General features: G+C 40.4%; 1 protein-coding gene across 3 annotated transcripts in view; it reads left to right on the plus strand.

The window, feature by feature from the left end:
• Positions 1-25,743, plus strand: part of TMEM132B (transmembrane protein 132B) — a 691,327-nt gene that overhangs the window by 411,879 nt on the left and 253,705 nt on the right. The window lies entirely within an intron of this gene.

Genomic DNA, 25,743 nt, shown 5'->3' on the forward strand with positions numbered 1-25,743 from the left:
CTGTCCTTTAGCTGATATATATTTGTTTCCCTAACTGCTTGAATGGGAGCCAACAACACTGTTACCTACGTTTATGGAAATCTAGACACATACAGATTTTTCAGTTTCCGAGAGTAAAGTTTGAGTCAGTGCATAATGAGCTAAAGAGACACAAGAAAAAAGGTCTGACCTTTTTGGGTCAGCCCTAAATTAGGGTTAATCATGACAGCGATTTGGAATAAGGATTTTCTGTGTGAGTTTGAGTAATATTAAAATGAGAAGGGCGCTTGATTGTTTTCTCCTTTCCATTTTAATTCCTATATTTGGCAGCAAATACCTCACATAATGAGTGAGTAAATGGTAGCCCTTTGTCCACACTGATATGGGAGGAAGAAAGCCCACATATTCCTTAAGTATCCAAAAGAGATTTATTATGGGAGTATATGTTTTTTATGGCTGGAGGAGAGACAGGAGCGGGGCAATGGTGACTTATAGTGAGCAAGTTATCTATTACTTTTGTCTCCAGATTTATGCTTTGAGACCTTTGAGCACAGTAAGTGGTTGAGAGGTTTGAGTATACAAGATGGGATATTTCCTCATTTACTTGAGGTCAACAAAGAAAGGGGGATACTGAGGGTCTTATTTATGATTGTAGATGCTATTGGCTGTTGGACCCAGATGGATCCTTAGCTTTAAAGTCATATTTGGGGAAGCGAGGAGAAATTTTCTCAGCTGGCTTCAGGGGTGAAAGCTAGAAAAAGCATCAAGCAATTAAAACTGTAAAAGTAGGGGGCAGCTAGGTGGCTCAGGGGATAAAGCACCCACCCTGGATTCAGGAGGACCTGAGTTCAAATCTGGACAAAGACACTTAACACTTACTAGCTGTGTGACCCTGGGCAAGTCACTTAACCCTTATTGCCCCTCAAAACAACAACAACAACAAAACAAACAAACAAAAAACTGTAAAAGTATTTGGATAGTAGCCAATTCTAAAATATGCGGCTGGTGTCACTAGAATGGATATTCATTCTCCTCTCCAGACAAGATCAAAGGCCAAAGGCTTCTAACTTTTTGCTTTGGGATTCTATTTATGAATACTAACTTAGATTGTATATAAGTGGGAGGAATGAACTTCTAATACACAAAGATCCACACAAGGATAAAAAAGGTCTTAATGATTAATATGGCAATATATAATGCGTATGTGCATATATCTGTTCTCTAGCAAAAAATATCAATTCATTTACATTCTCCAGAGGAGAGATCACACTTACAGGGAGAGAATTCTAAGAAGCAAAGCGTATCCTTTTAAATATAATAAGAAGGGTCATAGAAACCACCAGTTAGACACTCTGAGATGATTTGCAAGAGCGATAATTTCATGGTTCCCACAACCAACCCCCAGGATTGAACCTAAGCTATTTGAGCTCAGGGCCCCTGGCCACAGGTTATGGAGGTAAACTGCTTTTGAAAACCTTAAAGCTCCTTGTAAACACTTACCATTGCTATTATTATTCTCAAAGATCCTAGGCATTTAAAACTCCAACTGTATTGTGGAAATGGCAGTCCCACAGTGGTGCTGGGGGAGCGAAGTGGTCAGATGGCTGGAGGAGCAATTAGAAAGCCAATAAACGAGGCTTAATTTAGATGAGAATATTAAGAGTTGAAGGCTTGATCTCTCCATTAGCCATTCCCGGTTAGGAATTGCATGGCCTAAGTAAGTATAACAAACCATTGCATTAAAAAAAAAAAAAGTGGACCCATAAAACAGTCAGCATCATTTAAAAGCCGCCAATTTCCTGGGAGTACAGTTTGAGACTCCACCACTTGCTAATCAGTCTGTTAAGCATAATAGTCCCTCCTGTCTGGCTGCCGTCAGTCATGTTGTGCCCGAGCTTATCAGCATGCATTAGAAACACAATCCATGGCTTTCCAGCAGAGGGATGGCTGCAATTATTGCAATCAGTATGCTGTGCTTTGTCGAGCTGTATTTTTTAAAACCCAGCCGAGCTGATACGGGGCTTTTTGTCCTTAGTAAATATAGAAGGGCATGGTTGGAAGCTCTGATAAGGAAGAGAGAGCACTGGCCACGGGGTGTGCTCCTGTATCTCTCAAGACACGGCAGCTCCCGTTTGCCGGGCAATATGTAAGATTCATTGGGCACGAGAAGCCAACTGCCCTGGGCAAGGGGCCTTTGCTGGGAACATTCTTTTCTCTGAACTTGTATGACTTACTCATCTACAGAATGGGGATGGTGCATGAGGGAGTTTGTTTTGAGGGTAAAATGAGTAAACCTTAAATGGGCTTATGTAAATGTCAATTCTTGTTCAGTATCTGAGTGACACAGTGGATAGAGCAGAGCACTGGGCCTCTAGTCAGGAAGACCTGAATTCAAATCTACCCTCTGATCCTTACTGGCTGGATGATCCTAGGCAAGTCATTTAACTTCTCTCTGGCTTAATTTCCCCAACCGAGAAATGGGTGTTGGAATATTGTTCTTTTTTACCTCTTCCTTCTCTTCCTCCTCTTCCTCTTCCTTAACTCAATATAGTAGACAAAATTAATGCTTCTTTTATTCCTTTGTAACTTATTATAATTAATTTTTAAATTAATTATAATAATTAAGGCACCTTTGTATCTCAATATTATAATTAATTTTTTGTCTCGTTCTTATTTCTTCTGTGTAGGGACTTCTACTGTGAAAATCTCTTCGGGGGGCAACTAGGTGGTACAGTGGATAGAGCACAGGCCTTGGATTCAGGAGGATCTGAGTTCAAATCTGGCCTCAGACACTTGACTCTTACTAGCTGTGTGACCCTGGGCAAGTCACTTAACCCTCATTGCCCTGGCCGCCCCCCATCTCTTCCAGTGCAGGTCAGTGACTCATCTGTTAACATATAGGCTTAGCAAGTTGTGTGAGACGCTCAGAGGTTAAATGACTTGTCCAGGGTCACATAGCTTACATTTTAAAAAGGCAGAATTTGAACTCAGGTCTCCTTAATTCCAAGGTCTACCATGGATTCATTATACATTGCCACCTCTCCACTTCTCCCCCTTCTGCTTTGTTGGAAGCTATGTGCTAGTGCTTGGCCCATAGTAGGCATTTAATAAATGAATCATAGAATCACAGAATTGATTTGTAAGTACCTGTAGCAACTTTCCAGTCCAACTCCTGAGATAAAGGAATCTCTACTCTAATATACCTGACGAGTGGTCATCTGGCCTCTTTTTGAAGCCCCCCAAGGAGTGGGAAGCCATCTTGAATTCTTGTTGATAGACTAAGTAAGTGAATGAATGACTGATTGAGCCAGCCCTAGAAAAGAAAACTATTGTATTTGGCCCTGTGGGGCAGAACTAGGACACACACGGTTTTACTTTTGGTTATTTATCCTAGCACCATGCTCAGTACACAGGGGACTCTTAAAAGTACATTGTTTGCTTGCTTGAATTTGCAAAGGGGCAGATTTCAGTTTGATGTAAGGGGACAACTTCCCAACTAAATTCCAGCTTGGCTCTGGGTTCCCCACTTGTGGTGGGGAGGGGAGGGCCTTTAGGCAAAGGCTGGATGACCACTTGTTGGCTTGGCCTAGGCGGTAATTGTCCCTATGAAGAGAAGAGGATTTTTAGTGTTACAGATCCATCCCTAGTCTCTCTCCGATCTCCCATCTTTTAGCACCAATCTCCCATTGGACATCTTGTTTTTTGTTGTTGTTGTTGTTTTTTTTTTTTGTGGGGCAATGGGGGTTAAGTGACTTGCCCAGGGTCACACAGCTAGTAAGTGTCAAGTGTCTGAGGCCAGATTTGAACTCAGGTCCTCCTGAATCCAGGGCGGGTGCTTTATCCACTGTGCCACCTAGCTGCCCCTGGACATCTTGAACTGAATATCTGTTATGCATCTCCTACTCAACATGTCCAAATAGAACTCATTATTTTCTTCTTCCTTCCAGTTCACCCCTCTTCCTGATTTCCTTATTGCTGTCGAGAGCACCATTATCCTTCTACTTGGTCACGCAGGGATGCAACCTTGGTTTCAGCTTCTATTCTTCATGTTCGTTTCCCCTCCAGATCCAAACAGTTGCCAAATATTGTCATTTCTACCTTAGTAGTATTTTTCTCTGGTAGTTAGGTGGCACAGACACTTACTGCCTGTGTGACCCTGGGCAAGTCACTTAACCCTGATTGCCTCTCCGGGGCCATCTCTAGTCATTCAGATGTATATCTTGCCACTGGCCCCAGATAGCTCTAGAGGAGAGAGTGAGGTTGGTGACCTTGTACAGCCCCCTCTCACCTACATCCAATTCACTTCAAGATATGACATCACCCTGATGTCATAGTCCTCTTCAATATTAAGGACATTCACATACACATACACACATACATATATGTATATACATATATATATACACATATACACATAAACATACATACATACATACACAGACACACAGACACCCCGCCCCATACACATACACAGGGCCTAGAATCAGGAAGACTCATCTTCCTGAATTCAAATCTGTCCTCAGATACTTACTAGCTGTGTGACCCTTGATAAATCACTTCACCCCATTTCCCTCAGTTTCTTTACTTGTAAAAATGAGTTGGAGAAGGAAATAGCAAACGAATCCTCTATCTTATCCCCAAAATAGAATCACAAAGAGTTGGACACAACTGAAAAATAGCTGAACAACAACAGATACCTCCCTTTTCTCCATGCACACAGCCTCCACCATGCGCAGACCCTTACCACCTCTCATCTGGATTATTTCAGTAGTCTCCTAATCACTCTCTCTGTCTCAAGTCTCTCTACACTTCAGGCTTTCCTCCAATAAGCTGCTGAATCAATTTTCCTGAAGAGTGAGTCTGAACATGTCACTGCTCCCCAGGTCGGGAATGCACCCCTTTTCACCTCTGCCTCATGGAATCTCTCTTTTCCCTCAACATGTAGCTCAGTTGCCTCATTTTTTTCTTTTTTGTTTGTTTTTTTTCTGGTGTTTTTTTTTTCCTCGGGGCAATGGGGGTTAAATGACTCGTCCAGGGTCACACAGCTAGTAAATGTCAAGTGTCTGAGGCTGGATTTGAACTCAGGTACTCCTGAATCCAGGGCTGGTACTTTATCCACTGTGCCACCTAGATGCCCCAGTTGCCTCATTTTTAAATAAAGCCTTTCCTGATCCACTCAACACCTCCTGAAAAAGTCTTACAATCATTGACCTTGAGCTAGAGGGCACCTCGGTGGCCATTTTTCAGAGGTGAAAACTGAGAACCAAAGAGGTTCAGTGACTTGTGTAAGATCACACAGGGAGTAAGCAGAAGAGGTGGGAAGCTGCTCTTCCTTCTCATTTTTATCCATTGTGTATATACTGATACATATATCTATTTTCTCCTCCATTAGAATGTAAGCTTCTTGAGGACAGGGATTGTTTCAGTTTTATTCTCAGTGCTCAAAAGAGCTCCCCAGCACACGATAGGCATTTGATAAATGTTTGCTGACTGACTGATTCATGGCCAAACTTGATAAATGCTTGTTTATTGGCTGATTGATGGCCTTGGAGGTTTCTTACTGAGATACTCTTAACTACCTGCTTCATATCAAAAGTTTTGGAAGGGGAATTGTTGATGCATCCCAAATCTCTTCCTTTGTCTTCCCCATCTCTCTCCCTGTTCTTGGTTAAGGGCCAGTGGGAGAGCTGCTCACTGGCAAGCACTTAGCCATCATGAATTCTGCATGAGCAAAGGCAAGTGTGTTATGGTAGGCAGTAAGTGTCCATTAGACTTAGCTCTTCTGGGTTTTGATTTTTCTCCCTTGGCCCAATGCCTGAAAAAGAAGTGAGGGCTTGGGGATGGGGACTAGACTTGGACAGAGCCAGTGCCCCTAAACTATAGATGAGCTTCCTTCCTTGCCCCCATCTCTTAGAATCCCTGGATTCCTGAAAGACTTGGATCGAGCTTCACTTTCTACATGAAGCCTCTGCTGACCCATTGAGGAAACCCCCACCCAAATCTTAGGTCATCTTTCCTGATCCACTCACTACCTCCCGAAAAAGTCTTACAATCATTGACCTTGAGCTAGGGGGGTATCTCAGTGGCTATGTAGTGTGATCCCCTCATTTTTGGGGGGTGAGGCAATTGGGGTTAAGTGACTTGCCCAGGGTCACACAGCTAGTAAGTATTAAGTGTCTGAGGCCGGATTTGAACTCAGGTCCTGAATCTAGTGCCACTGCTCTATCCACTGGGCCACCTAGCTGCTCCGATCCCCTCATTTTTTTTAGAGGTGAAAACTGAGGCTGGGAGGGTAAGTGACTTGTCCAAGGTTGCACAGGTAGGAAGTGGAAGAAGTAGGATTTGAATTCCTGTCCTCTGATTCTCTTTGGGGCAGCTAAGTGGATAGAGCACTCATCTTTTGTCGGTTCAAATCTGGCCTCAGACACTTACTAGCTGCGTAAGTTACTTTACTTTGTTTGCCTCAGTTTCCTTATCTGTAAAATGAGCGGGAGAAGGAAATGGGCAAACTGCTCCATTATCTCTGCCAAGAGAATCCCAAATGGGGCCTGGAAGAGTCAGACATGCCTGAGAAACAACCGAATAACAACAATGACCTCTGACTCTACAGCAAGGATGTGCTCTGTTTTACCAGGCTACTTTCCTTTCCTTGTGTTTATTCTGTATTTATCTACATATGTGCATGTTATTTCTTCCTGTAAAATGTATGATCCTGGTGTGCAGAGATTCTGCATGTCCTGGGATTGGATTTTCAGGCTGATCTTGTCTCAGAAGGGGGTGGGGGTAGGGCGGCAGGTACTTCACGGGGGTGGGTAGGTACCGTCAATGTGGGTGATTCCTCCACTGGTGTCACTGACAGGTCATCCCAACCTTCTCAGTCTCTCCTCGTGGAATATTTCAGGCAGGTTTTTTTCCCCTCATTGCTTCATCGTCTTTTCTGGCCAGCTCCTCTTGCTACCATTGAAGCTCTCCTACTCTGCATGGAATTTTCGAACAGTCAGGCAGAGTGGTCAACAAGACCTACTTGTTGGCAGAGGACAGTGCTTAGCTTCACAGTTACCTAAAGAGTACTTGTGAATTAATTATGGAAATTAATTTTGCTTTAAATTTGAGCGAAAAGCCAACCGTCTGTCATCAGCTCTCCAATGCCAGAGTAGGGCCCACAATCCACGCTGGTCTCTTTCCAATTCAGTCCATACTTCCTGTTGTCTTTTTATTTTTTTGGACTAACTATGTTATTGTAGGGGAATGAACACTCAATTAGGAGTTGGAGGGACCTGTTTCCAAATCCTGACCCTATTACTTACTCTCTCTAAGACTATAGGCCATAGTCTTTTGTAATATGGCTCTAGTCAGTCTTTTCAGACTGACTGTGTGCTCTGCATTTCATATCATCCCTCCCACATCATTGTCTTGGCCCCAGCTCTTTCCCATGTCTGGAATGCTCCTCCTTACCTTGGTTTTGTAGACTCCTGAATTCTTTTCAAAATAAAAATGAGGGGGAAGCTAGGTGGTGCAGTGGATAGAGCACCGGCCCTGGAGTCAGGAGGACCTGAGTTTAAATCTAGCCTCAGACACTTGACACTTACTAGCTGTGTGACCCTGGGCAAGTCACTTAACCCCAATTGCCTCACTAAAAACAAACAAACAAACAAATAAATAATAAAATAAATGTGAGGCCCAGACTTCCACACAAGGCCTTTTCTTAACTGACCCATTACTTGTTTTTTGTTGGGTTTTTTTTAACCCATTAATTGCTAATACTCTCTCCTTGAAATGACTTTGTGGGTATTTTGTGTTTATTTATCTAGGTTTCTGTTGTTTTACCCCAGGAGAATGTAAGCTCCTTGAAGGCAAAACCTCTCATTTTTGGTTTGGCGTCCCCAGTGATTCAAATTGTGTTGCGCACATCGTAGGTATTCATTAAATTCTTGTTGAATTTCATTTAATTTAGACCATTTACCTCTTGTAAGATCTTAGTTTCCTCATCTATCAAATGTCTTTATGTCTTTTCTGGCTATACATCCTCACTCCTCTTTCCAATCTCCCTCTGTCAATGGAATGTGATAGATGAGATTTGGCAGATACTCAGGAGCCCCCCTGAGTCGATTACTGGCTGATTTGACTGGATTACTGGCTGATTTATAGTTGACTAGATTCTAAGTACATCTGGCAGGTACTTGAGAGTACTTAAGAAAGCATGGTTCTTAGAAGCTAAAAAACTTTGAACTTCCGGCCCAGTCAACCAACCAGCTTGAAGAACCTCCCCATTTTGGGAGGGGACAGGAAGGAGGAAGGAGAACCTGTGCAGAAAGCTCTGTCTCTTTGGGTTCCTGACTTCACAGTGATGGAGCAGAGAGAGGACTTCACAGGGAAATTGAGGAAAGATAGGATTGACAGGCTGTAGGAATTCTGTTCTCAATATTTTTCTTTCTATCTTTCAATAAACCCTTAAAAACCTAAAGTCGTTTTATCAGTGGTTTTAGTCAGTTTTCCCCAAAACAGATTAGAACCCACATTTAGAATTTTAAATTACACACCTCTCTCTGACCCTTTTCTTTTTCTCTCCCCTTTCTCTCTCCATTTCTCTTTCTCCCTCCGTCTCTCCCTCCTCTCTCTCTCTTCCCCATTTCTTCCTCTCTGTCTCTGTCTTTCTCTTCTATCTCTCTGCCTTTGGTGGGGTGGTGGATGGTGGTATCCTAGGCTTTTTTCTCTCTCCTGTGCTGTCAGCTCTTCTTCCTCAGCTAGATTAAAATAACCTCTCCCCATCCTGATATGGTTGGTGTCGATAGTCACACAATCCCCTTGTAGTATTTCCTGAGTATTTTAATAACAATAATGGCTCACATTTATATAATAATTTGAGGTTTGCAGAGTGCTTTACTAATATTTTCTCATTTTATCCTCACAATAGTCTTGGGTGGTCATGTTATTCCCATTTTACAGATGAGGAAACTGAAGCAAACAGGTTAAGTGATTTCTACAGGGTCACACCTCTAGGAAGTACCTAAGGCCAGATTTGAGTTCAAGTCATTTTGATTCTGATTCCAGGCCCTTTGTTCTATCCATTGTATTACCAAACTGCCCTGTAATAAATATAATCAGTAAAGGAAAAATAGGGAAGTTTCACTGCCCACACAATGATCCACCCAAAACTATAGTTAGTTGACTTAAGATTTAATTACATTAGAGTAATTGGTCTCTATGAAAGGTTCTTAGGCTGCTCTCATTAATAAGCTCTGCCAAGGAAGGGATGGGACCAAAAGCACTGGTCCTTAATTAGTTGGAGAAGGGCAAATTTATGCTTCCTGAAGGAAATTTCGTGCCTTGTTTGGGGATATTTACACATTTTCATGACTCCAAGGACATCCAAGTCACCACTGTTGACTTTTCGTATGGAAGAGAAGTGCTGGAGAGTTTCTGGGGGAAGGGAGGATTCTGAAATCTCAGCTCAGATTTCAAAGGAATTCAGGATGCCCTCCTTAGCTGGCTGTGTTCTCAGAAGGAGGTGGTTGGCTAGCCAGCTCTGGACCACTTTCACTTGGATAAGGCAGAGTTGCCTTTTTTTGGGGGGGGGGGTTATGTTGGGCCTTCAAGATTATGGGCCTGCTGGTATTTGTAAGGGTCTGCAAATTCCAGGCTACTTGGTTTATGATAGGAATATTGGGAGGGGGGCAGCTAGGTGGCACAGTGTATAGAGCACTGGCCCTGGACCCAAGTTCAAATCTGACCTCAGACACTTAACAATTACTAGCTGTGTGACCCTGGGCAAGTCACTTAACCCCAATTGCCTCACCAAAAAAAAAAAAAAAAAGGAATATTGGGAGGGGTTGATTTGGTGAGATGAACTACCAGCTGATACTTCAAAACTTCAGTGGATCTGTTATCCCAACAATTTCATTGACTGCAGTGGAGCAGAGCCCTCTCCCTCTCCTTTTTTTTTTTCCCCCTGTGTGTGTGTGTGTGTGTGTGTGTGTGTGTGTGTGTTTCGGGGCAATGAGGGTTAAATAACTTGCCCAGGGTCACACAGCTAGTGTTAAGTGTCTGAGGCCGAATTTGATCTCAAGTCCTCCAGAATCCAAGGCCAGTACTTTATCCACTACACTACCTAGCTGCCCCCTCCCTCTCTGTTTCTATCTTCCTTCCCTTTCCCCTTTCTAAAATTTTATTAAGCCTCTATTCTACCAGTAAGTGGCAGAGCTAGTATTTCAATAGAGATATCCTGATTCCAAATACAGGGCTTTGTTCAGCTCTAGCAAAGGTGCTGAAATTGACATCCAGAGACATGAGGGGACTTGAACAAAGTCATACAGGTAGTGCAAAGCACAGGACGAGAACCCAAGTCTTCTGATGTCAAACCTGGTAAGGTCAGAGAGGCAGCTTGGTTGAGTGAAAAGAGAGCTGGATTTGGTGAAAGATGTGATTTCAAATTTTAGCTCCAACACTCATTGGTTTTACCACCATGAACAATTTACTTAATCACAATCAGCCTTGGTTTTCTCATATGTAAAATGGGTTTAATAATACTTCAAAGAACTCATGATAGAAAATGTTCTCTACATCCAGAAAAAAAGAACCGTGGATTCTGAATGCAGATTGAACCATACTGTTTTTACTTTTTGGCTGGTTTCTTTTTTGAGTTTTTTCTCTTGTGTTCTGATTCTTCTTTCACAATATGAGTAATGTAGAAATATATTTATTGTGATTTTACATATATAACCTATATCAGATTGCTTTCTGTCTTGGGGAGGAGGAAGGGAAAGGAGGGTGGGAGAAAAATTTGGAACTAAAAATCCTATGAAAACAAATGTTGAAAACTACTTTTACATATGACTGGAAAATAAAATACTTTTATGATTAAAAAATAAAATAAAAAGATACCTCATTTAAAAATAATACTTGAAGCAGCACAGAGAAGTAGAAAGAATGGTTAGGAGACAGAGGACTTGGATTAAAATCCTCCTCCTCTTTCTTCTTCCTTTTCCTTTGCTACTGTAGAAGCATCTGCCCCAAGGTCCTCTTTTCCTGGATTGGTGACTCTTTCCCTGGGACCACCATTGCTCAGCCATGTTTCACATTAGTCACTTCTGGACTCATTCTCCAGATTTCATCTCCTGCTTCTCACCTGCCACCTTGCCCTTCTGCCTCCTTTCCCCCTCGCTCTCTTTCTAGGTCCTGAATATATGTAATTTCCTCCCATTAGGATGGAGGCTCCTTGAGGGTAATAATGGCTGTTTTGTTTGCTTATATTTGTGTTCATCATGCTTTGAGCTTGGGACATAGCAACTACTGAATAAATGCCCTGTCTATCATTCCTATATCTGTCTGTCCATCCATACATTCATCCACCCATCCATCCATCCATCCGTCTGTCCGTCTGTCCGTCTGTCTGTCTGTCTGTCTGATACAATTGATAGAGCACTGGGTTTGGAATCAGGAAAACTCATCTTCATGAGTTTGAATCCAGCCTCAGGCACTTCCTATCTGACCAAGTCACTTAACCCTGTTTGCCTCAGTTCCTCATCAATAAAATGAGCTGGAGAAAGAAATGACAAACTACTCCGATATTTTTTGCCAAGAAAATCCCCAAATGGGGTCACAATGAGTCAGACAGCACCAAATCTACTGAACAACTTTATCTATCTATCTCTTTGTCTGTCCATCTGTCCATCCGTCTGTCTATCTATATTTCTATCATCTATCTATCTATCTATCTATCTATCTATCTATCTATCTATCTATCTATCTATCTGTCTGTCTGTCTGTCTGTCTGTCTGTCTGTCTGTCTGTCTGTCTGTCTGTCTATCTATCTATCTATCTATCTATCTGTCTGTCTGTCTATGTATCTGTCCATTTGTCTGTCTGTCTATCTATCTATCTATCTATCTATCTATCTATCTATCTATCTATCTATCTATCTATCTATCTATCATCTATCTATCTATCTATCTATCTATCTATCTATCTATCTATCTATCTATCTATCTATCTGTCTGTCTGTCTGTCTATGTATCTGTCCATTTGTCTATCTATATGTCTATTTGTCTGTCTGTCTGTCTATCTATCTATCTATCTATCTATCTATCTATCTATCTATCTGTCTGTCTGTCTGTCTGTCTGTCTATGTATCTGTCCATTTGTCTATCTATATGTCTATTTGTCTGTCTGTCTATCTATCTATCTATATGTCTATTTGTCTGTCTGTCTATCTATCTATCTATCTGTCTATGTATCTGTCCATTTGTCTGTCTATCTATCTATCTATCTATCTATCTATCTATCTATCTATCTATCTATCTATCTATCTATCTATCATCTATCTATCTATCTATCTATCTATCTATCTATCTATCTATCTATCTATCTATCTGTCTGTCTGTCTGTCTATGTATCTGTCCATTTGTCTATCTATATGTCTATTTGTCTGTCTGTCTGTCTGTCTGTCTGTCTGTCTATCTATCTATCTATCTATCTATCTATCTATCTATCTATCTATCTATCTATCTATCTATCTATCTCTATCTATCTATCTATCATCTATCTATCTATCTATCTATCTATCTATCTATCTATCTATCTATCTATCTATCTATCTATCTATCTATCATCTATCTATCTATCTATCTATCTATCTATCTATCTATCTATCTATCTATCATCTGTCTGTGTATCCATCCATTTGTCTATCTATATGTCCATTTGTCTGTCTATCTATCTATCTATCTATCTATCTATCTATCTATCTATCTATCTATCTATCTATCTATCTATCTGTCTGTCAGTCTATGTATCTGTCCATTTGTCTGTCTGTCTGTCTATCTATCTATCTATCTATCTATCTATCTATCTATCTATCTATCTATCTATCTATCTGTCTGTCTGTCTGTCTATGTATCTGTCCATTTGTCTATCTATATGTCTATTTGTCTGTCTGTCTATCTATCTATCTATCTGTCTATGTATCTGTCCATTTGTCTGTCTATCTATCTATCTATCTATCTATCTATCTATCTATCTATCTATCTATCTATCTATCTATCTATCTATCTATCATCTATCTATCTGTCTGTCTGTCTGTCTGTCTGTCTGTCTGTCTGTCTGTCTGTCTATCTATCTATCTATCTATCTATCTATCTATCTATCTATCTATCTATCTATCTGTCTGTCTGTCTATGTATCTGTCCATTTGTCTGTCTGTCTATCTATCTATCTATCTATCTATCTATCTATCTATCTATCTATCTATCTATCTATCTATCTATCTATCTATCTATCTATCATCTATATCTATCTATCTATCTATCTATCTATCTATCTATCTATCTATCTATCTATCTATCTATCTATCTATCATCTGTCTGTGTATCCATCCATTTGTCTATCTATATGTCCATTTGTCTATCTATCTATCTATCTATCTATCTATCTATCTATCTATCTATCTATCTATCTATCTATCTATCTGTCTGTCTGTCTGTCTGTCTATGTATCTGTCCATTTGTCTGTCTGTCTATCTATCTATCTATCTATCTATCTATCTATCTATCTATCTATCTATCTATCTATCTATCTGTCTGTCTGTCTATGTATCTGTCCATTTGTCTATCTATATGTCTATTTGTCTGTCTGTCTATCTATCTATCTATATGTCTATTTGTCTGTCTGTCTATCTATCTATCTATCTGTCTATGTATCTGTCCATTTGTCTGTCTATCTATCTATCTATCTATCTATCTATCTATCTATCTATCTATCTATCTATCTATCTATCTATCTATCTATCTATCTATCTATCATCTATCTATCTGTCTGTCTGTCTGTCTGTCTGTCTGTCTGTCTGTCTGTCTGTCTATCTATCTATCTATCTATCTATCTGTCTGTCTGTCTATGTATCTGTCCATTTGTCTGTCTGTCTATCTATCTATCTATCTATCTATCTATCTATCTATCTATCTATCTATCTATCTATCTATCTATCTATCTATCATCTATCTATCTATCTATCTATCTATCTATCTATCTATCTATCTATCTATCTATCTATCTATCTATCTGTCTGTCTGTCTGTCTGTCTGTCTATGTATCTGTCCATTTGTCTATCTATATGTCTATTTGTCTGTCTGTCTGTCTATCTATCTATCTATCTATCTATCTATCTATCTATCTATCTATCTATCTATCTGTCTGTCTGTCTATGTATCTGTCCATTTGTCTATCTATATGTCTATTTGTCTGTCTGTCTATCTATCTATCTATATGTCTATTTGTCTGTCTGTCTATCTATCTATCTATCTGTCTATGTATCTGTCCATTTGTCTGTCTATCTATCTATCTATCTATCTATCTATCTATCTATCTATCTATCTATCATCTATCTATCTGTCTGTCTGTCTGTCTGTCTGTCTGTCTGTCTATCTATCTATCTATCTATCTATCTATCTATCTATCTGTCTGTCTGTCTATGTATCTGTCCATTTGTCTGTCTGTCTATCTATCTATCTATCTATCTATCATCTATCTATCTATCTATCTATCTATCTATCTATCTATCTATCTATCTATCTATCTATCTGTCTGTCTGTCTGTCTATGTATCTGTCCATTTGTCTATCTATATGTCTATTTGTCTGTCTGTCTATCTATCTATCTATCTATCTATCTATCTATCTATCTATCTATCTATCTATCTATCTGTCTGTCTGTCTGTCTGTCTGTCTATGTATCTGTCCATTTGTCTATCTATATGTCTATTTGTCTGTCTGTCTATCTATCTATCTATATGTCTATTTGTCTGTCTGTCTATCTATCTATCTATATGTCTATTTGTCTGTCTGTCTATCTATCTATCTATCTGTCTATGTATCTGTCCATTTGTCTGTCTATCTATCTATCTATCTATCTATCTATCTATCTATCTATCTATCTATCATCTATCATCTATCTATCTATCTATCTATCTATCTATCTATCTATCTATCTATCTATCTATCTGTCTGTCTGTCTGTCTGTCTATGTATCTGTCCATTTGTCTATCTATATGTCTATTTGTCTGTCTGTCTGTCTGTCTATCTATCTATCTATCTATCTATCTCTATCTATCTATCATCTATCTATCTATCTATCTATCTATCTATCTATCTATCTATCTATCTATCATCTATCTATCTATCTATCTATCTATCTATCTATCTATCTATCTATCTATCTATCATCTGTCTGTGTATCCATCCATTTGTCTATCTATATGTCCATTTGTCTATCTATCTATCTATCTATCTATCTATCTATCTATCTATCTATCTATCTATCTATCTATCTATCTATCTATCTGTCTGTCTGTCTATGTATCTGTCCATTTGTCTGTCTGTCTATCTATCTATCTATCTATCTATCTATCTATCTATCTATCTATCTATCTATCTATCTATCTATCTATCTGTCTGTCTGTCTGTCTATGTATCTGTCCATTTGTCTATCTATATGTCTATTTGTCTGTCTGTCTATCTATCTATCTATATGTCTATTTGTCTGTCTGTCTATCTATCTATCTATCTGTCTATGTATCTGTCCATTTGTCTGTCTATCTATCTATCTATCTATCTATCTATCTATCTATCTGTCTGTCTGTCTGTCTGTCTGTCTGTCTGTCTATGTATCTGTCCATTTGTCTATGTATCTGTCCATTTGTCTATCTATCTGTCCATTTGTCTATCTATATGTCTATCTGTCTGTCTGTCTATCTATCTATCTATCTATCTATCTATCTATCTATCTATCTATCTATCTATCTATCTATCATCTATATCTATCTATCTATCTATCTATCTATCTATCTATCTATCTATCTATCTATCTATCTATCATCTGTCTGTGTATCCATCCATTTGTCTATCTATATGTCCATTTGTCTATCTATCTATCTATCTATCTATCTATCTATCTATCTGTCTGTCTGTCTGTCTATGTATCTGTCCATTTGTCTGTCTGTCTATCTATCTATCTATCTATCTATCTATCTATCTATCTATCTATCTATCTATCTATCTATCTGTCTGTCTGTCTATGTATCTGTCCATTTGTCTATCTATATGTCTATTTGTCTGTCTGTCTATCTATCTATCTATATGTCTATTTGTCTGTCTGTCTATCTATCTATCTATCTGTCTATGTATCTGTCCATTTGTCTGTCTATCTATCTATCTATCTATCTATCTATCTATCTATCTATCTATCTATCTATCTATCTATCATCTATCTATCTATCTATCTATCTATCTATCTATCTATCTATCTATCTATCTATCTATCTATCTGTCTGTCTGTCTGTCTGTCTATGTATCTGTCCATTTGTCTATCTATATGTCTATTTGTCTGTCTATCTATCTATCTATCTATCTATCTATCTATCTATCTATCTATCTATCTATCTATCTATCTATCTATCTATCTATCTATCTATCATCTATGTCCTTCTCTATTTCCTTCTCCCCCTTTTCTTTCACTTTCTATCCCACCTCTCTCCCTTCCTCTCTCACCTTCCTTTCTCTATCCATCTATATCAATCTGCCTCTTATACTTCCTGCCTTTGTAATCTCAGACAAATAGCCTCATATTCTTGGATGACAGTTTACTCATTGCAAAATGAGAGCATTGTACCAGAATATCTCATATCCCTATGATCCAGTGTGCTACATGGAAGTGTGAAGTCCTGCCATCTTAAGCAGAGGGCAGGATTGAGTAAGGAAAGAAACTGTGTCAATGGGGTCCTCTTTTAGGTGGGGATTGGACAACATTGCCTCCGTAGTCCTTAGGGTCATCGTGAGTACATGGCTTTGTGCCGGAGAGTCAGGCACAATTTTCCATATTGGATCTCCAATGCTGTCTTTATATATTAAGAGGATAATGAAAATTTCTCTTGATGTTGTGCTCTAGTTTTGTAAAGAGCTTTTCCTTGTAACACCCCCATAAGGTGTTTGGTGATAGTTTTATCATTCTCATTTTACAGATGAGTAAATTGATGCTTTGACCATGTAAGGAACTGGCCCTTCTTCACATAGCTAGTAGTTGTCTAAGGTGGAATTAAAACCCAGGTCTTTGGACTATGTCCAGTGTTCTTTTCACTGAGCCCCAGGTCCTCTGAAATGTGAAAATATTTGTACCCTGCATTGTTCTTCCATTCTATGGATGGGGTTTTATTGATCTTAACCATACCAGCTTCCCTTGGTCCCCATGGGGATGGCAGCCAGTAAGGTCATTGGGGGAGGGTGAGACACAAGAGAGAACAACTAGTTGACACATTATGTGTGTGTGTGTGTGTGTGTGTGTGTGTGTGTGTGGTCACACCCGTGACCTTGAACTAATTAGTGCCAGACTCTCCCCAGAGTAGGTAATTCACTTTTTTTTTTTTAGTGAGGCAATTGGGGTTAAGTGACTTGCCCAGGGTCACACAGCTAGTAAGTTTTAAGTGTCTGAGGCCGGATTTGAACTCAGGTCCTCCTGACTCCAGGGATGGTGCTCTATCCACTTTGCCACCTAGCTGCCCCAGGTAATTCACTTTTTATGTAGCTGCAGAGAGGCCCTAGGCCAGGCCTATGTGATGTCATCTCCTGTGGAAACAAAAGTTTCTTTGACTATGTGGATGCTTGAGGAAGCCCAGCCCTTCTCTGAGGAGGCATTGTTCCCTCATTCTCCCATCTTGTACTTGGTGTCTCATCAAACAAAGCCATTTGGGTCATTGAAGTCCAAGGAATATGGGGGATTTACAGGAATCCAGGGCTTCTTCTACCATACCACACAACCTTTCATTTATATGTAGGTGACTTATGAATCAGATAGAAGAGCAGAGGTTAGTATGTCAAATTTGGAGATGAGAAGGCTCTGTGTTCAAATCCAGCCTAAAATACTCTATGTCTGTGTGACACTGGGCAAGTCACTTAACTTCTCTCACTCTTTGTTTCCTCATCTGTAAATAGGGAAATAGAACTTAATGAAGCTAGGTAGTGCTATGGATAGAAAGCCAGACCTGGAGTCAGAAAGACCTGAGTTGTGTGGGGACCAATTTTTAATTGGGAAGTGTTAGCTAAGCGGCTCGCTGCAATATTGGGGCAAGTAAGGAGACCACAGCCTCCCTCAAAACAGAACAGGATTTATTTTAACAAGAACGAACTTAGCCCCACCCCCCCCACCCCCACACACAAACAGGATCAGTAGGATTAAGGGAAAGGAAATAAAATGGGGAAAGGGAAATTATACAACCTTAAAAGATACCATCACCCAGGAATCAGCTGAGAATATGCAGCAGACCTCCTGTCATTCCAGTGTCCTGTAGAATGCCCAATTCTCCTCCCCCAATCCCAGAAAAACCCCACACAGCCCCAGCCAATGGGATGGCCGCTCTGACAGTCACATGACTGCCTTCACTAGGCTTCCAATCATTATAATTTTGCCAGGCCCATGTAGGCATCGATGAGTGGTGATGAGGTGAGGTGCCAGCGCCATGTCAACGGCTACAACCAGTGGGTGGAGCACTGTGAGGTTTGCGGAGCCCCAGGCCAGTGCCCCCGAGGCAAAGAAACCTCAAATAACAATTCTTTACATTTCAAATCTGCACTCAGAAACTTACTAACTGGGTGACCCTGGGAAAATTACTTTAACCCTCTTTGCCTCAGTTCCCTCATCTGTAAAGTGAACTAGAGAAGGAAATGACATAACCCTCCAAGTACCTTTGTCAAGAAAACTCCAGATGAGAACATGCAGCATCGGACTTGACTGAAACAATTCAACAACAACAGCACCTACCTCCTGGAGTTTTGTTGAGGATCGAATTGTATAGTGCCTTGCAAGCCTGAAAGTACCACATACATGATGCTGATGTTCTAATTATTCTATTTCCACTCATATTTCAAGGCCTGGCTCAAATGCTGCCTCTTTCCTGGAGTATTCCCTAATCTACCCACCCAGATGGTGATGTATAACTGCATCCTTGAAATTTAATCCAAACTAATTCAGTGTGCAGTTCTTAATTGCCTCCTATATACAAGGCACTGTGATAGCTACTGAGGATATGGAATCAATAATGAAAAATGTTTTTCCTTAAAGAGCTTCCATTCTACTGGGGAAAATAATGTGTGAACAAATAAGTAAATATCAGGTACTTTGGGGGAGATAGAGGGTACTAAAATTAGGCAGAATAGGGGATACTTTCCATAGGGAGTGACACTTCTTGAGGGAAGGCACCAACAGTTGTGGGGATCAGGAAAAGCCACCTCAGAAGGTGACATTTGTTTGAATCTTGATAGAAGAGATTCTAAAAGGGGGAAATGGGGAGAAGGGAGTGTTTTCCAGGAAGGGTGGACAGTCAGTGAAAAGGCTAAATTCAAGAAATAGCAATAGGCTCATTATGATGGAAGATATAGTGTGTGAAAGAGTAATATGGGGGCAGCTAGGTGGTACAGTGGATAAAGCACTGGCCCTGGATTCAGGAGTACCTGAGTTCAAATCCGGCCTCTCAGACACTTGACACTTACCAGCGGTGTGACCCTGGGCAAGTCACTTAACCCCCATTGCCCCACAAAAAAGAGAAATATGAAATAAAACAGGAATAATAGGCTGGAAAGGACTTTAAATGCAAGCTAGGTATCTGTATTTTTAACCTCAATAGGGAGGTGTGGAAGATTCTTGGGCAAGGGAGTCAGATGTAGTCAAACTTCGACTTTAATAAGGTGGTTTTGGCAACAGTGCAGAGGACAGATCAGAGAGAGGGAGGGAGTGACAGCAGTGTCAAACTCAAATAAAAATGGTGGACACTAATCTGTGATCCCTGTAGGCGGCTGCTTGACTTAGTTTAAAATGTAATTATTATCTATGTTTTGTTGTATTTTTATTTATTTTGTTAAATATTTCCCAATTCTATTTGATCTGGTTCAGGAATCATTTGGGAACATTGTGGGCTGCATATAGGCCGAGGGCTAAGTTGGACACCTCTCCTGTAGGAGGAGATTGCAATGGCCAAGGCAGGAGAGAAGGAGGGATTCCACAAAGGTCATGGCTCTGAGAATGAAGAGAAGGGCATGGATTCAGAGGATGTTGTGGAGATAAAATTGGTAGGATTTCACAATCTATAAATTATCTTTTACACTGAAATCATCCTCCCCAGAACAGTTCTGTTTAGGAGTCTTCAGCTGGTAAATGTTTAACAAAAGGTTTTCCCTTCTCTCTCCCACCCCCCACCCCCAAGTATGGAGGACATATTTTTTTTTTTTTTTGGTGAGGCAATTGGGGTTAAGTGACTTGCCCAGGGTCACACAGCTAGTAAGTTGTCAAGTTTCTGAGGCTGTATTTGAACTCAGATCCTCCTGACTCCAGGGCTGGTGCTCTATCCACTGTGCCACCTAGCTGCCCCTGGACATAATTTTAAGTGTAATCTGTGTCATTAATATTTCCCTATCATTTTCTTAAGTCTAGACAAGCAATAAAACAATAAATCAAGGCCTGATTTGTGGCATTTGCAGATTTCCAAGGTGTAAATGCTCACTTTGAAAATTTAACAACGGGCTCAGGTTCCAGTACACTCCTGCTTCAGTTCCTCCCTTTTGTCTCTGAAAAAAAAAAACAACAACCCAAACACAGGGCAGCTAGGTGGTGCAGTGGATAAAGCACCAGCCCTGGATTCAGGAAGACCTGAGTTCAAATTTGGCCTCAGACATTTGACACTAGCTGTGTGACCCTGGGCAAGTCACTTAACCTTCATTGCCCTGCAAAAAAACAAAAACAAAACAAACAACCCTCCCCCCCAAAACAAAAAACACCACACAAAATAAACCAAAAACTAACTCCTCAGCCTGATCTTTAAAGGCTTCATAATTTTGCTTACTACTCAGTAATTCTACATTTTGGGAAGCCATTAATCAGTTAGTAAGTAGACTTGTTCTGTGCATTAACCTCTCATCCTTTACCTGAAAAGGAATCTATTTCAAAATGTCCCTGACCAGTGCCCATGCAACTACCCCTTGAAAATCTCCATTGATGGAGCATCTAAGTTCTGCATCCCACTTTTGGACCATTCTGATTCTTAGAAAGTTCTTCCTTTTTACAACGAGTCAAAACCCGCTTCTGCAAAACCTCTTTCCTCCTGGTCCTGGTTCTGCCCTCTGGGACCAAGCAAAGGGCTGATCCTTCCTTCCGATGACAGCCCTTCAAATATTTGAAAACATCTAGGATGTTCCTCCTGAGTCTTTTCTTCTCCAGTACAGAAACTCAGTTCCTTTGCTTCATCCTTGTATGGGTAAATCTTAGGTCTATGCCATGTTGCCCCGTAAAGATAGTGGACCTGGATTGGGATGAGGGGCTGGAGGAAGAGTGGTGAACAAGAATCAGACAGGGCTTTCCAAGTCATAGACTCAGATAAGCCAAGAGTTTGGCTTGGTTGAAGCTCAGACACCAAGATTGGTAGCAGGAAGTCTACTAACCTTTGCACTCTCAGCACTTCATTTTCTTCTGGCTTAAATCTGTAAATACCCCTTCATCTTTGACCCTGAGGAGAATGAATATATGCTCTCTGAAGGCAGGACTATTTAATTTTTTTGTATCTGCTGCACCTGGCACAGCACCTTGTACTTAGCAATGGGACTTCTTGGTTTTGTATTGATATTTTTCAAAATGGCATCCACCTTGGCATTTTTCTAAATGCTAAGTGTTCTCACCCAATGCTGGAATAAGAAATAGGGAAATGGAAGCCTTGTGCGAATTGTATTTGGTGAAGGCATCACAGAATGTCAGAGTTGGGAAGAATCTCAGAGGACATCTTGTCCCAACACCACTGTCCTCCAAATCCCTTTTAAACCATCAGTCAGCTGCCCAACAAGCATTTACTAAGTGCCTACAATGTTCCAGGCTCTGTGCTAAGATCTGGGGATGCAAAGTAAAGCAAACAGCAGTTCCTGCCCTCAAGTAGTTCACAGTCTAATGGGAAGAAAACATGCAAATGACTAGGTAGCTATCTCCAAAATTTGGCCATCATTTAGCCTTTTCTTGAATACTTTCAAGGGCGAGGGAACCCCTAGCCTCCAGAGGAAGCCCTTTCTAATTTGGGATAACTATAATTATTGAGAGGCAGCCATGGCATAGTAGCCTCCAAATCAAGAAGATCTGTCCCATACTAGCAGTATTGCCTTGGACAAATCACTTACCCTCTTACTGTTCTAGAAACACTCTAAGACTAAAAATTGCAGAGAAGGTGCCAGATTTTAATTGGTGGGGGGAATTTTCTGTCCTGGATTTCCTTGGACAAATGAAATCATAAGCCCAGTTCCTTTTCCTATCAATAATTGGGCAATTTTTTCTTGATATCAAGCATAAATGTCTCTCCATGTTTCCCACTCATTTCTTTTCCTGGTTCTGCCCCCTGAAAGACCAAGGAGAATAAGGCTAATCCCTCTTCTTTGTGACAGCTCTGCAAATGCTCAAAGACAGCTCTCATATTCTACCTGAGTCTTCTTTTCTCCAGGTGAAACATCCCTTATTCCTTCAACTGATTCTCTAATGACATGAGATTGAAGTCTATCTCCAATACTGTGTCTCTGGGAAGAACAGGATGCCTTCTAATTCTAAGGCAACCACAGTGAGAGATCTCTCTATACCTGACCTCATTCTTCCCCCCACCTCCCCACCTTGAATATGAGAAAGCTGATTCCCAAGCCTCTGTTTCCGGAAAGGTTTTCTGAACAGTTGTCAGGCAGACAGAAGCAAATAAAAATAATTGAGGTCATTGTCTCAGCTGTCTCCGGACTTGTCACAATGATGTTGATAAAATCAAATAAGCTAGAAGTTTGGGTGAGCTGTTAACGGTGAGAAACAGTTTAGGGCTGTGGCAGCCGGGAGAGTGGAGATGCTGCAAGTGTTTACTCGTTATGGGGATTTATTGTTTTCCATGATGGGGAGATGGTGGCGATGCAGAAAATAAGGTCACTCGCTTGCACCAGGTGGGAAGGTGATTTTGGTGTTTTTTATATATATATATATATATAAAAGAACCACAGATTCATCAAATCTCAGAGTTGGAAGGGTCCTCAAAGGCCAACTAGACTGACCCATCTTCTGTATGAAATAGCCTATAAGCAGTCATCTAGCTTGCCTTGAAGAAATGCCTTGACCTGAAGTTGTTTTTGATGTTGTTGGTGGTGGTCATTGGGTTCCAATCTCCTGCTGCCACTTCCTACTAGGACAAATCACTTAACTTCTCTGAGTCCCAGTTTCCCTTCTCCAAATCATCCTTCTCAGAGCCATCGATGAGGTTTTCCTAAAGCTTAGTCTTCCATTCCTCCCGCCCCTCTACTCAAAACACTTGAAATGCATGGGTTCTTAACCTTTCTTGTGTCTTGGATCCCTTTGGTAGTCTGCTGAGCTAACGTTTATAATGAATTGAAGGAAATGCTAAATATCAGTTAGAGGTTAGTAAAAATAAAAATGTAATTTTTCCCCCCATTCAAGTTCATGCAGCTCCTAGAATCTATTCAGGGACTCTGGGTCCCAAGTTAAGAACCTGACTGCTTAGAATCAAATATAACCCCTTCCGTTGAGCATTTAAAACTCTTCAAGATTCGAGCCCTGCCTAAAATGCTAATGTTCCCTTCCACCCAATTGTTCCACTCCATTGTTCAACTTGCTGTTCCTCATCTACTGGCTCCCATGCTGAGCCTCCTTACCTCTCCTTCCTCCTTTCATTGGCTCAAATCTAGCTTTCTACAGGAAGACCTTCCCTGGATCTCCTGTCTGCTATTGCCTTCCCATCCATATACTCTGTTAGGAGTATATGGATCTTCTCCCTTAGGATGTAACCTTCTTGAGAGTAGTCTTTCAACCCCAGTGCTTGGCACAGTTCCTAGATTAATTGATTAAATCCACACATCAACAATATTTATGAAGCATCTACTGTGTACCAGGCACAGGGCTAAGTGCAAGGGATACAAAGGAAGGCAAAATAAAGTGCCTGCCCTCAAACAGCTCACATTCTAATGGGAGAAAACATGCAAATGACTATATATATATATATATATATATATATATATACACACACACACACACACACACACACACACATATATATGAGATACATAGTTATTGGCATGATCTACATATATTTCAGAATCATCACTTAGTCATTAGTTTTCTTAAGCACCAACTGTGTACTAGGCGCTGTGCTAAGAAAATCAAAAACATTGCCTCTGCCCTCAAGGAACTCACAGTCTAATGATGGAGGCAACAACTATATATAAACAGACTGTGAGGTCCTTGAGGGCAGAGACTGCCCTTTGCCTCTTTTTGCATCTCTAGGGCTTAACACAGTACATGGTACAGAGTAGGCACTTCATAAATGTTTGTTGATGGATCGAAACAGATGCATCTGCTCTCAAAGAGCTTACTTATATTTGGGGTTGGGGGTGAGGCAGCTCTAACTCTAGGTCTGAGAACAGTAAGATAGTGAACATTACCTTTCCTGGAAAGGATTTCACTTCCCATACCCTATCTCCCTCCCTGGATGCTACTCTCGGATATGATTTCCTCTATTAGAGTATAAGAATCTTGGGAGCAGCTAGGTGGTGCAGTGGATAAAGCATCAGCCCTGGATTCAGGAAGACCTGAGTTCAAATCTGGATTTAGACACTTGACACATACTAGCTGTGTGACCCTGGGCAAGTCACTTAACCCTCATTGCCCTGCAAAAAATAACAACAAAAAGGAGTAAATAAATGAATATAAAAATCTCGAGGACACGTGTTATCTGGCTTGTATTTGTATTAGTATTTAGGACAGTGCTTGGCACATAGTAAGCCTCAATGGACTCCTCCCTCCCTGCCTGCCTTCCTTCTTTCTCTCTCTTTTTTCCCTTCCTTCCTCCCTTCTTCCCTTCCTCCCTTCCTCTCTCCCTCCTTGGTTTTCTTTCTTTCTCTCTCTCTCTCTTTCTTTCTTTCTTTCCTTCCTTCCTTCTTTCTTTCCAACCATCCATTAATCCATTCCTTTATTAAGCAGGTATTATGTACCAGACACTGTGTTAGGTGCTGGGTATAAAAAAAAAAAACAACCAAAAAGTGGGAAAATACCTGTCCTTGAAATAAAACACACATATATTAAATTCAAAATCTTTCTTTCTTTCTTTCCTTCTTTCCTTCCTTCTTTCTTTCTTTCTTTCTTTCTTTCTTTCTTTCTTTCTTTCTTTCCTTCTTTCCTTCCTTCTTTCTTTCTTTCTTTCTTTCTTTCTTTCTTTCTTTCTTTCTTTCTTTCTTTCTTTCTTTCTTTCTTTCTTTCTTTCTTTCTTCTTCTTCCTTCCTTCCTTCCTTCCTTCCTTCCTTCCTTCCTTCCTTCCTTCCTTCCTTCCTTCCTTCCTTCCTTCCTTCCTTCCTTCCTTCCTTCCTTCTCTCTTTCTTTCTCTTTTTCTCTCCCTCTCTCTTCCTTCCTCCCTCCCTCCCTTCCTTCCTTCTTTCCTTTTTTCCTTTCTTTGAAAGGGGCATTCATTAGCAGCTGGATAGATGAGGAAAAGCCTCATGTAGGAGATGGCAATTGAGCTAAACTTTGAAGAAAACTAGGAATTATAAGAGGCAAAGATGAGGAGGCGCCTTGAAGCCAAGAGAGGCAAAGAGGTCATGAGTGATCATGGTCAAGGAAGGACCTGATTATGCCGAGAAAGGGTAGGACAAGACTCCATGACAAAAATGTCCAGTTTCTCTTCCCTTCCCCAAATCCTTTTCCTTTCTCCTTTCCTGCCATGACT

The sequence above is a fragment of the Dromiciops gliroides genome, chromosome 1, assembly GCF_019393635.1.
Source record: "Dromiciops gliroides isolate mDroGli1 chromosome 1, mDroGli1.pri, whole genome shotgun sequence".
NCBI classification, from domain to species: domain Eukaryota; kingdom Metazoa; phylum Chordata; class Mammalia; order Microbiotheria; family Microbiotheriidae; genus Dromiciops; species Dromiciops gliroides.